The sequence below is a fragment of the Bos grunniens genome, chromosome 3 (assembly GCF_055505025.1).
Source record: "Bos grunniens cultivar Pamir isolate PY7600 chromosome 3, Bosgru_T2T1.0, whole genome shotgun sequence".
Classification (NCBI taxonomy): domain Eukaryota; kingdom Metazoa; phylum Chordata; class Mammalia; order Artiodactyla; family Bovidae; genus Bos; species Bos grunniens.
This window is the reverse complement of record NC_141167.1, coordinates 111,717,640-111,726,311: the sequence shown is the minus strand read 5'-3', so window position 1 is coordinate 111,726,311 and position 8,672 is coordinate 111,717,640. Positions and strand designations below refer to the sequence as shown.

At 40.7% G+C, this 8,672-nt stretch overlaps 1 pseudogene; it reads right to left on the bottom strand.

Annotated features, from left to right (window-relative positions):
* Window positions 1-6,942: 6,942 nt before the first annotated feature.
* LOC147376825 (olfactory receptor 10J5-like) lies at window positions 6,943-7,742 on the bottom strand (annotated as a pseudogene).
* Between the last annotated feature and the right edge of the window lie 930 nt (window positions 7,743-8,672).

Below are 8,672 nucleotides of genomic sequence, written 5' to 3'. Positions count from 1 at the left end.
GACCACATCATTGATTTACTTAAGAACATTTAAATACTCTTCATCGTCTTTAGGATATATATACTCTTTACTATGACTTATAAAGTTCTTCATCATGTGATTACTGCCAACTTTCCAATTTGCTCTCCTGTCTGTATCCCATGAATTTTATACCCCAGCTCTACTAATCTTTTCATAATTCAGTTTTTCTCTTGTATACCTTTGTAAGTGCTGCCTCCTCTGCCTGGAATATACTTTTGATCTTGCATTGCCAGACCTTTCTTCAGCCTTTCATCCAGCTGACTCCTATTAAACCTTCAGCTCTTAGGCTTAAACCTTCTTTCCTCTGGTAGATCTTCCTTGACTCTGATAAGGAAATGTGTTCCTGTAACATCCAGTATTTCTCGCATCATAAGATTTAACACTTCTTGCTTAATTTTTGGATACCCCTCTTAGCACCATGAAGGCAGGGTTTTTGATGTCTGAATATTACTCTAGCCCAAGTGTCTAACATGCAATATACCTTTACTGAACAGATTAAATTTTACTGAACTTTGCTAAACTGCAGCTCTAAAAATGGGAATAATGATACTTACCTCCTTAGGTACTGTCAACTGCCCCATAAAAGAAATCTGGGAATAGGTGTATAGAGAAATGAGAACATCTAGTGAGGGACAGAGGTAAAATTAGGACCCTTATAGTCTGATTTCAGATTATTGTTCTTCACCTCTGTGCAATGCTGTCTCTCAAGGAAGCTACTTTTCAGGTAATTCTATCTATGGTTCCTCTGCTTTTATTCCTCTACTGCAGTTTGGAAATAGTATATAAGAAAGATTTGCTGCTACAGTTCAGAACACTGACAGCTCAGAAATGTGACAGCTCATATCTAGAAAACAAGAAAGGAGAAAAAGAATCACAAGAGACAAACAAGAAATTTCCAAAGCAGAAGAGTCTGTGAGCTCTTTAGAACAAAGGCAGAAACTGCTCTCTGGAGAACGTGGATGCTTCATAGCACAGAAGAGCAGTGGACACTCATCAATACTTAGTCATCAAGAAGCAGTTTCAAGTGTGCTCATTATGCATTTAACTTTCATATTTGATAAATATTTATTGATCTGTCTTATGCAGAGAACTGTGCTATGTACTAGGGATATAGAAGTGGTTCTTCTGTCAAGGGGTTTGCTGTGTGGTGAGGGAGCAGACTAGGAGGTGGGCAACTTTAATGCACTGCTAAGGCAGCCATCAGCTTAGATGGGTGTGGCAGCTCATGGCAGGAACACTTCATAAATTATTTAGAGAAGACTTTTTGATAGAAGTGATGTCCAGGATGAAACCAGGATAACTCACAGCATATAATGTCTTTCAAAAGGAGCGTACAGCATCTTTCAGAAAGATTAAAGATGAGAAATGGTGGTAATACAGAGATGAAGACATAGTTTAAAGTCTACTAGTGGATCTTGGTATCAATTCTAGTTCTGTCAGTTACCAACTGTGTGACTTGAAGCAAGCCAGTTAACATTTCTACCATTAACCTAAAGAGTGGGCTTAAAAGTGCATCTTTATAATATTACTGTAAGAAGCACATGGGATGTTATATTTGAAGACTGTCATGAAATGCAAAGTACCAGAAAGTTGAAATACTATTATTATGTGAAATAATGTAGGTGAGCATAGTACCTGCCTTGTAGTAAACCTTTGGTAAAGCACAGTCATCTTCCACTATACACAACAACACTTGAAATTTCTCTTTCCTTTGGAGATGAGATTCTAAAGAGTGAGAGCCAAGTGACACAGGTCACTAACCCATGCCTCTGTGTCATCTCCTGCCTCTTTCTCCCCTCCCCAATTTTCCAGAGATAGATGCTTCCCACCACCAAGCTTTTCATGGCTGATGGTTGGTATTTCTGTGTTTTCTTTCTCCTCTGATACTACCTTCATGTTAGGACGAAATAGGGGCTGGAAAATGAGGTGGTGAGAAATTTGACGTGGTGAATGGCCAGCAACAAAGGGTCATGAGTCTTTGCTCTAGAATGACTCAAAATCTAAAACCATGGAAGGATTTTTGGCCTCATAATGGATTTGTCATTTCCCCAAAAGTATAATACCTTGGAGATGCCTTGATTCTTCTCCCCAACCCCCCAGTTTTTATTGAGTTGTACTTGATCTATGTTTGCTGTGCTAAGTTGCTTCAGTCATGTCCGACTCTGTGCAACCCTATGGACTACAGCCTGCCAGGTTTCTCTGTCCATGGGATTCTCCAGGCAAGAATACAGGAGTGGGTTGCCATGCCCTCCTCCAGGGGATCTTCCTAACCCAGGGATAGAACCCACATCTCTTATGTCTCCTGCAATTGCAGGTAGGTTCTTTACCACTAGTGCCTCCTGGGAAGCCCCTAATTGACTTATAGTATTGTGTAAGTTTAAGGTATACAACATGACAATTTGATATATGTAATTACTGTGAAGTGACTACCACAGTAAGTTTAGTTAACATTACCACATGTTGTTACACATTTTTGTCCTTGTGATGAAAACTTTTAAGATCTACTCTTTGCTGTTGTTGTTCAGTCATTCAGTCGTATTGAACTCTTTGTAATCCTATGGACTGCAGCATGCCAGGCCTCCCTGTCCATCACCAACTCCTGGAGCTTGCTCAAACTCATGTCCATTGAGTCAATGATGCCATCCAACTGTCTCATCTTCTGTTGTCCCCTACTCCTGTCTCCAATCTTTCCCAGGATCAGGGTCTTTTCTAATGAGTTGGCTCTTCATATCAAATGGACAAATTAATGAAGCTTCAGCTTCAGCTTTAGCATCAGTCCTTCCAATGGATAATCAGGATTGATTTCCTTTAGGATTGACTGGCTTGATCTCCTTGCTGTCCAAGGGACACTAAAGAGTCTTCTTCAACACCACAGTTCAAAAGCATCAATTCCTCACTGCTCAGCCTTCTTTATGGTCCAACTCTTACATCCATACATGGCTACTGGAAAAACCATAGTTTTGACTATACAGACATTTGTTGACATAGTAATGTTCCTGCTTTTTAATATGCTGTCTAGGTTTGTCATAGCTTTTCTTCCAAGGAACAAGTATCTTCTAATTTCATGGCTGCAGTCACCATCTATAGTGATTTTGGAGCCCAAGAAAATAAAGTCTATCACTGTTTCCATTGTTTCCCCATCTATTTGCCATGAAGTGATGGGACTGGATGTCATGATCTTCATTTTTTAATGTTGAGTTTTAAGCTAGGTTTTTCACTACCCTCTTTCAGTTTCATCAGAAGCTCTTTAGTTTCTCTTTGCTTTCTCTCATAAGGGTGGTGTCATCTACATATCTGAGGTTATTGATATTTCTTCCAGCAATCTTGATTCCAGCTTGTGCTTCATCCAACCTGATATTTTGCATGATGTACCCTGCATAGAAGTTAAATAAGCAGACTGACAATATACAGCCTTGACATACTCCTTCCCAATTTTGAACCAGTCTGTTGTTCCATGTCCAGTTCTAACTACTGCTTCTTGACCTGCATACAGGTTTCTCAGGAGGCAGGTAATGTGGTCTGGTATTCCCATCTCTTGAAGAATTTTCCACAGTTTGCTGTGATCCACACAGTCAAAGGCTTTTGTATAGTCAATGAAGCAGAAATAGATGTTTTTCTGGAATTCTCTTGCTTTTACTATGATCCAGTGGTTACTGGCAATCTGACCAATCTGACCAGAGGTCAGCTTGAACATCTGGAAGTTCTCAGTTCATGTACTGTTGAAGCCTAGCTTGGAGAATTTTGATCATCGCTTTGCTAGCATGTGGAATGAGTGCAATTGTGTGGTAGTTTTAACATTCTTTGACATTGCCCTTCTTTGGGATTGGAATGAAAACTGACCTTTTCTAGCCCTGTGGCTACTGCTAAGTTCTACTCTCAGCAACTTTCTAAGTTGCTGAGATCTACTCTTGCTGCTACTGCTACTGCTGCTAAGTCGTGTCAGTTGTGTCCGACTCTGTGTGACCCCTTAGACGGCAGCGCACTCTTAGCAGCTTTCAAATATGCAATATAGTATTGTTACCAAGTCATCATGTTGCTTCTTACAGTCTCAGAACTTAATTTATCTTATAACTAAAAGTTTGTACTTTTTCATCACTTTCACTTAACACCCCTATCCCTTCCTCTGGTAACCATCAAAAACAGAACAACCTATTCTGCTTTCTTTCCTTTTTTTTTTTTCTGAGTCTTTTTTTCTTTTTAAAATTCCACATATGAGTGAGTTCATAAACTATTTTTCTTTTTCTGACTTATTTTACTTAAGGCATTATGGTAAGTGTCCTGATTCTTAATTTTATATGGCATATGACTCTTTGTTTAAAAACTTATTTGTTTTTAAAGTAAGATTTGAAGGTCCTATCCTCGTAAGTGTAAGAATGATTTTTTTATGGTAACTCCATGTCCTTTATGGAGAAGGAAATGGCAAGCTTTTCTAGTATGCCTGCCTGGAGAATCCCATGGACAGAGGAGTCTGGTGAGCTACAATCCATGGGGTTGCAAACAGTCAGACATGACCTAGTGGTTAAACAACAACAACAACAACAACAACAATAAGGGATTAGTAGCATAGGGACTGAATTAATACTGACCGTGAGGAGGGTCTTGAAGCAACTTGGCTTATAGAAAATCCAGAGAAGGAGAAATTACAGACCCAAGTGGCCCCACCTCTGTGAATCTGCTTATTACTTTGTTTTTAGATGACGGCCAACTGCAAAGAACCCAGAAAGGCATAACAGATATGTCTCGCTGATCAAAACATGCCAGAAAGTCCAAGCCTGGTGCTTCATACATAGTTGGTGCCTGACTATTCTATGGGGATTTAGTAAGCACCCATTCTACCTAGCACTTTACTAGGCACGAGGCATAACAGTGAGAGAAACAGTTCTGATTCCTAACTTTATATGGCAGATCATATATCTGATCCTGATACACTTTTTGATTCAGTGATAGAAAGCAACTCATAAGTGACAAAAGCACAATGAGAAAAACACTATCCTAGTATAATTTTGCACAAAGAACTATAGGGGCTAATAAAAAAGAGTAACTAATTTCCTAACTGGGAGTGAGGTAAATGATGCTGCTCTAGAAAACGTAAGGTAGCATTTATAACCAGATAATAGTCAGTACAGAATAAATAGGTAAGGGGATTAAAAATGTTTTTTGATGACTAGTGAGGCAGAATTAAAAACACTGTATTTATAAAAGGGGTCTTTCATACTTTCAGAGGAGACAGTCTCATTTTGGAGGAATGCATGCCCCCACTCCTCAGGGGGTGCTGTCTTCAGGCATAGGAGAGATGGCTTCATGGAGGGTTGATCTTAAGAGCACAGTCAGGGCAGATCTATGGCAAGTCCAGGATTTTCAAACCCAGCTCTTGACCTTTCAAGAGCTTTTATAGGAAGACTTGCTGCTATGGTGTAGAAATTTCAATGACGCAGAACAGAAATTAGAGGTGACAAGGCCTTGGAAGAAGTATGGTCTTCCCACCTAGATTCTCTGAAGTCTGTAAAGCTAGATGTTACTGTAGAGGAGTTCCTTGAAAGTTACCTACCCCTTCTCAGTACGGGGGAAAGGAAATCACTCCCTTAAGTAAGAAGACAGAATTAAGGGATGAGCAGAGAAGCATTTTTGTTTTAATACAAAATACTTTAGTAGAAAAATGCACAGGACCAGAGTCTTTAACTCTCCCTAGCACCACCCAAGGCAACAATATAGCAAGTATGTCCCAATTTTCATGAAACCAGAAAAACTCCCTGAACGCCCTGGGGAAGGATTGTTTCCTTAAAGGAGACCTAGTAGAAGTAGATATAGATATTATTTTCTTTCTTAGCCTTTTTTTCTTTTTTTTTTTTTGGTGAAATGAGTAATCACTGAACAAATCTCTGAACTACTTCTGACTACTGGTGCTGTTGGTTTTGTTCTAATTCTTCTTTATGGTACTATCCAGAAAGTGCCATGGTGTGTGCCAGCAGAGTATCTTTATGGTTCTCAATCCAAAAAAAGTATGGCTCTTTTTGACCAATTTATTATTCTTCATATTGATTAGAGAGAAACTGACTCCATAAAGAGAACCAGCAGCTGAGAGAATGGACTAGCACAGTCAGATTATAGAGAGGTGAGAGTTGTTCGCAATTTATAGCCCTGGCTAGCACTCTGACGGAGAAAGCAATGGCACCCCACTCCAATACTCTTGCCTGGAAAATCCCATGGACAGAGGAGCCTGTTGGGCTGAAGTCCATGGGGTCACTAAGAGTCGGACACGACTGAGCGACTTCACTTTCACTTTTCACTTTCAGGTACTGGAGAAGGAAATGGCAACCTACTCCGGTGTTCTTGCCTGGAGAATCCCAGGGATGGGGGAGCCTGGTGGGCTGCCATCTATGGGGTCGCACAGAGTCGGACACGACTGAAGTGACTTAGCAGCAGCACTCTGAAGATACTGGATGGAAGCAAAGGCTCTAGTATAAACCAAATAATAAAGACTGAAATTCTGAGGACTAAATCGGTGATTTCAAGGCTTATTAATCAAAAAAAAAAATAACACACATCTCATCTTTCTCAAAGGTTCTGATATACTTTTCTTCCTTACCACCGACTATTCTTATCTTGCTGGGAAGATTTTGTCCAAGTTTTATTTTCTGTAGGTTGTATTATGAAAGTAATAGAGATTAAATTTTTTTCAAACATAAAATACTCACATTAATATGCTTTAAAGAAGTCTGCTGCCCTACTCTGAAAATTTGGATGTGTTTTTAAAAAAATCATGCCCATCTTCCTTGACCTCTTATATACTCAAAAAATTGAAAATGCTTGGACCAAAGTTTGAAATGTATGGAGACAAAGTTGACAATTTTTGCAGTGAAGATGTTGAAGCAAGATATGCACAGCTCATTACAGGACAGATTGCACAGGACAGACTTGAGGTTGAATGCATCAAGAACACATACTGTTCTTTATAAAAAGGGTTGATGGATTAAGAAATGTTTCTGCAGATAGCTCTGCACAGGGCATCCTCGGCCTCATTACTCCTCAGGGTGTACACCACAAGGTTCAGTAGGGGGGTGATGACAGTGTAGGTCACTGAGATCAGCTGATCCTCATCCTTGCTGTTCTCTGACTTGGGCTTGAGGTAGGCAATGGAGGCACAGCCATAGTGGACAATGACCACAGTGAGGTGGGAGGCGCAGGTGGCAAAGGCCAACTTCTGGCCTTTGGTTGAGGTGATCTAGAGGATGGTGGAGATGATGAGAATATAGGAGGTGAAGCCCAGGCCCATGATAACCAGGATCACAGACACACTGACAACAAAATTGATGATCTCATTCTCTCTATACAGGAGAATTTTATGACAGGGAGAGTGTCACAGAAGAAATGACCAACCACCCTGTGATGGAAGGGTAAAGTAAATATGGATATTGGACAGCTGCCATGGCCAAGCCAATGCTGTAGTCTCCACTCATCAGTTGGATGCACACCATCCAACTGATCTTGCTCATGATGAGTGTGTATCTCAAAGGGTTGCAGATGGCCACGTAGTGGTCATACCCCTTCCCCATGAGCAGAAAGCAGTTGTTGATGGTTAAGGTAAGAAAGAAGAATATTCGAATGGTACAGCCTGCCAGGGAGATTGGTGGGTTCTGGGCTACGAGGTCAGAGAGCGTGCGTGGAATTGTGACCAGTGTGTATATGGCCTTTGAACTGGCCAGCATTCTTAGGAAGAAGTGCCTGAGAGTGTGGAGGTGATCAATGTGGATGATGCTCACAATGATGGCATTGCCAGCCAAGGGTAATGTACAGGATGAGAAAAACCATGAAGAGGGTAATCTGCTGTTCATGGAATGTGGAGAATCCTAGGAAAATGAACTCTGTCACTTCTGTGAGGTTTTTTTCTCTGCATTCTTCAGTTTCAGTGTCTGAGAACAATGCAGGGAGTCAACATCGAGAAATTCCCATTGTGGTGTGGACTCTAGAACAGGGATAGAGAGAAGACAGATAGAGGACAGACAGATACGCACACATGAGTCGATTTCCTCACTGTATGATCAATAGGTAGGGTGCTGGCACAGCATTATGGCTTCTTTAGCCCCCTCCCTTTTCCCAGTTTTTGCTATCTCCTTTACCTTTTGTTAAGCCTCTAAGGAATGACCAATATGTGAGACTACTGCACACATTCTTTCAAGTTCTTATCCTGAATATGTTGTTTTTGTAGAGAGTGGATGAAAGACTGTTTTGTTTTAATGATGTGTAAGTCGCAAAGAGTCAGACACGACTGAGCGACTGATCTGATCTGAAGCCACAGTACCCTTGAGTGTACACATCCTAGCTTTGCCTTTCTCTTCTAGGGAAAGTATGAGAAGTTGGGAAAACAAAATGAAGATGAGAGAGTTAGACTTACTGAATTAAAAATCACTGGTGCCACTTAGGAGAAATTTCTGAGAACAGTGTACAAAATTAATCTCAGGAGAGCTGGTCTTTAGGGACACGTTAGCAAGAGTGAAGATGAAGGATTTGGGGCTCAGCCCAGACGGTCTAGGTGAGACAAACCATTGGCAAAGTTGCTTTGTTGTGAAAGTAACAACAGGGATTTGAGGGTTTAGGGATGGGTAAACTAAGGAGAAGGCAATGGCAACCCACACCAGTACTCTTGCCTGGAA